This window comes from Pseudorca crassidens, chromosome 5, assembly GCF_039906515.1.
Source record: "Pseudorca crassidens isolate mPseCra1 chromosome 5, mPseCra1.hap1, whole genome shotgun sequence".
Lineage (NCBI taxonomy): Eukaryota > Metazoa > Chordata > Mammalia > Artiodactyla > Delphinidae > Pseudorca > Pseudorca crassidens.
In genome coordinates this window covers 128,035,332-128,040,398 of record NC_090300.1, presented here as the reverse complement: position 1 = coordinate 128,040,398, position 5,067 = coordinate 128,035,332, and positions in this window count along the sequence as shown.

The following is a 5,067-nucleotide window of genomic DNA, read 5'->3' as shown; positions in this document are numbered from 1 at the left end:
TCAGTGCCTAGAAGTGTAAGGATTATTGATTATATGTTCTAGTAAGATAAAACTCAGCTGTGTAATTCATTTTCAGTGATACCTCTCTAAACATATTTCCAATCACTTCTGTGGTAATTAATCAATTCAAATTTTGTATATTGTTTCTCCAGGTTCAATTGTGGTAGTTTTAAATTAGTCATATATAATTATTTCTTTCAAAGTATTTAAATATTTCTGCCAAAACTTGAAAATATTAATATTTTATTATTCTATTTATATTTTCTGTATCTGTGATTCTGGTTCCTTGGACAATTTTTCTGTTTTCACTTTTTATTTTCCTTGAACAGGAAAATCTATTGCATAGTCTTTTGAAAGCATTAGCTTTGGGATATATGGTCACTTAATACAATTTTTCTTTTTTGTCTCCTTATTTCTAACATTATAATAATTGTCCACTCACTTCTTATTGAGATCCTTTCAAATGCTTAAATACTTTTTAAGAATTCCTTATTGTTTTTAATAACTTAGGAATGCTGTAAGATATGTATATCATGAATATTTAATTTTCATGGAAGTACAACTTTTGTAGTTCCTTATAAATACTGGTATGAAATTTCCTTTTTTTTAATAGTTAGTAATTTCCAATTTAATACAATCAAGGTTTTTTTTTTTTTTAAGAATTGTATTCTTCCAAGTATCTTTGAATTTTTGACCACATAGATATTACTTATTTCTAACTTGATTACTATAATGAGACAGTATGTTTTTTAAGTTCTCCTATTTGTGGAAATTATTAAGATTTTATTTATGATCAAGTCTGTGTTAGATTTTGTAAATGTACTGTTGACAAATGACAAAATATAAGCTTTCTCCTTATGGAATGTAAAGTGTATAATATTACTATATATTAAATTGTTCATTGCTTTCTTCATTTTTATTTTTTAAAATTAAAAAACTATGTTATTGAAGTATAGCTGATTTACAATGCATATTTTTATTTTGAGATATATATATATATATATCTGTCTCATTCTGGGGAAGATAGGTTAATATTTCCAACTATAATTACTTTTTGTCAAATTTTCAATTTATTTATTTAATGTGATGTTTTTGTTGCATACTGAAATTATACTTCTTCCATTAATTGTACCTTTTAACATTATATGAAGTTCTTCTTTACATTTAATTTCTTTAATCTTTTATCCAATTTAGTCTGCTCTTAATGTTTCTGCTCTCTCTTTGTTTCATAGTTTCTGATTATTTGTGCCATTCCTTACTTTCCAGGCTTTCTTAGACACTTTGTTTCAAACTTATTCATTGTAAAAATATAACCTGGTTTTGCAATTTAACCTGATTTTATAACTTCTGCCTTCTAGACCTTTATTAAATGCAATAAATGCTATATCCAATTTTCATTCTTTTGTATGGTATTATTATATGCTTACTACTAAGTTGAGATTATGTTTTCCCTAAATTGACCAGTTTTTTGATAACTTTATGAAATGTATATTTATTTTAATTTCTCCTTGATGATTCGAAGAGTTTTCTCTATTTCTGTTTCTCTCAATAGTCATTTCATTATTCTACTCTCTTAATAGCACACATAGGTTTGTAACATTCTTATATCTATTTGACTGATAGTGTTGTTGAATTCACCTATATCCTTACTAATTTTCTTCCTGTTGTATCTGTCCATTTCTGAGAGAGGGATATTGAAGCCTCCGAATATGATAGTGAATTCACCTGTTTTTCCTTGCAGATCCATCAGTTTTTGACTCATGGAGTTTGACACTCTATTGTTAAGTAGATACACATTAAGAATTATGTCTTCTTGGAGAATTGACCCCTTTATCATTATGTAATGCCCTTTTCATCCTTGATAACTTTCTGATAATTCTAACTTCTCTGCTATGTTTGGTTCTGATGCTTGCTCTGTCTTCTCAAATTGCGTTTTTTTTTGCCTTTGGTATGTATGCTTTATTATTTTTTCTTGATAGTTGGACATGATGTATTGGGTAACAGGAGCTGCTGCAAATAGACCTTTAGTGAATTGGCAGTGAGAAGTGGAGGGAGGGGGTGTTGTATAGTCTTACAATTAGGTCTAGGTATTTTAGCGAGCCTGTTCCTTTGGACCCTGAACTTCACAGGTGTTTCTCAGGTATTTTTCCTCTTCCTTAAGTGGGACAGGATGGCTAGAGTATGCTGGTGTTGGGTATTACCCTTTCCCTAATGAAACCCCTGCTCTGATTAAACCCCAGCCTGTTAGACTCTGGTTAACTAGTTTCCCCTGAGGGCAGGTCTTATTAAGAACACGCTGCTCCGGGATATTTCAAAATGGCTCCTTTTCCTTTTCTCCTGGGGAAACAGGAGATTTCTCTCTTATGTTTACTGTGGGAACCTGGTTGAACTCCTAGTGGTAAATGTCACAGTAATGTGGGCCTCCTCCGCCCCCCATGACTGAGTCTCCCTGTAATTTTTAACTTTCAAAGCTGTCTGCCCTGAGCCTCCAGCGATTTGTCAATTCCAGTCCCGATTTTCCTGCCACAGCACTGGTTCCCCCAGAAGTTCCAGTCCTGAGTCTCTGCTCTGGTAAGTTGTGACTCTCGGTATTGCCTGTCTTTTCAATCCAGGGGTCAGTGATTTGTCCTCTGTGCTCCCTTATCTTGTGGATCCAAGAAGAATGGTTGATTTTTCATTCTGTTCAGACATTTACTTATTGTTAGGATGAAATGGTGACTTCCAAGCTCCATATAAGCAGAACTGGAAACCAACTCTAATATATATATTATATATATATATATATTATATATATATATAACTTCAAAGTCGTGTTGTTAAGATACAAATCAAAGTTTGATTTTGTATTCCACTCAGATCTCTATTTTAATCATTTTTTATTTACTGTTCATATATTTCTCCTCTAGCACTTTTATTTCATGAATCTTAAGTTTGATAAAATAGAAGAAGTTTAATACAAATAAATCATAGGAAACATGATTCATGACAGTGACAGAAAATGGGATTAGGATGTTTTCAAAGAGATTCACTCTTTATCCTTCAGTCAGTAGCAGCTATATTACAAAGAGCAAAAATTGAGAAAGGTCTGACTAGAATCAAAATCTAATGGAGTATTATAAAATTAAAAGAGAGCATATACCAGAAAAGAATGAAGAGATACCTTTTAGGAGTCTATTAAAGTAGTTGTGGTACAGGATAGTAACAACCTGATAAAAGTCAGTGGCAGTAGGTATTGAGAAAAGAGGAAGAATCAAGAAATATTTATGAGTGACTTTGGACTGAAAATGGTGACCACTGGTGCTTTATTCCATTAGATCATTGTACCAATAGTTAATAGAAACAAATATATTCAGAAGGATAACACACAATATTATTGCTAGTATACAAAATTATTTTATGAAATTCAAGTGAATTTTAGGTGTCTTTTACTGCATCTACTTCAAATAATATTTTATTATCATAACAACATTTTGAAGCAGGCAGTATTACCCATTTGCTAGATAAGCAAATGAAAAGTTTAATAATTAAATTGATCAAGATTGTGTCTTAGATTAGAGATTCAAACCAGTTTAGTTGTGCCAGAGTCCATGTCTTTTTGATTCAATGACACAGTTCAAAATAACTTCAAATATTTGTATGTCTTTCCTCTATGGTGAGCAAGTGGCAAGAATATGAAGTAATGAGATGACCAAGAGGCAATTGGAGAATGTTGGTATAGAGTATACATGCTGGAGAGGTGTTGAAATAAACTTATTTGGCTTTACAAGTAGATGGAGGATAATGCAAATGAACTATGTCCACCCTTATTCGAAGGTGACCTTCCACAAAAAATGTTTATATTTTTATCATATATAAAACAAATTATCCCAGAAAAATTACAGACAGAAAAGATAAATATATAAGGTTGAATTTTTCTCATCATTTTAGGATTTGAAGAAAATACTGTGGAGTAAGAAGGACTTTCTTTTTATTGTCACATTAAAACACAGTATCTAAAGTGCTAGCACTATTGTTTACACTCATTAGGGCTCAAGAACATTTATTAGTATAAAATTAGTGGCATAGTGAAAAAACCCTGTTTGTATTTGTTAGAGTATCTTTATCATATCTTTAATTACTGATATAAAGAAATATGTTTGGTTCCGATAGGAACCTACATGTGCAATTGCAGCTGGCCAAGGAGTAAAACATGAATGGAACCACAGAAATGTCAGAATTAATGCGTTTTTAAAAGTCATGTATTCATTCTATCTCCTAATTCATGTAAAAAATGAAGGTCTAGAATTATGTGGCCTGTCCTAGTCAAACTTTAACGACATCCAGAGTTACAACTTAGTACCTCTGGTGCTGCTTCATAACCCCAAACAATTTTGTTATAATATCTTAAAATATTATTTCCACACAACAAAACAGTTGCTTTATCCTTTAAAAAGGGGATAAAAGGCATAAGCAAACTTGAGCTGATATCCTGAAAAAAAAAATTGATATATTTAAAGAGATAAAGCATTGGCCACGACCAAGGCAGGAAAGTACATTTATCTTAATCTCCATTTATTTCTCCCTCTTGTAAGTTTATTTTCTATGGATATTGAAAAATGGTAGCAAATAATTAAGCCAGAAAATAAATGAAGCAAATTAAAATCCCATGTATGTAACATTGTCAGATGCATAACTCAAAGGCAATTGACAAATGCATTTTTATAATTGTTTTCACCTATTCTTCAGAGCAAGAAGGTTAGAGCATTTTCAATTGCTCTTTGTAGCAGAATCTCAGTTAGACAATAGACTTTAATTAGAATGCTTCTGAGAAAAAAGAGAATTGCATGCACAACATCCTGAGGTAGCAGTCAAGATGCAGCAGGTGGACAGGAAATACTACAGCATGCCAGGGAGAAACAACCCTTTAGTGACCACAACAGCATAAGGAAATGTGAAAAAAGATAAATGCAATACAATACGAGTGTAACAGTTTCAATTCTGTTAATTAGGCTGCATTCATGCTTCAGTGTGGCAAAAATTATACCACTCCATCATCCTTTAATCTGATTGTGCAAATGCTCCCATGTG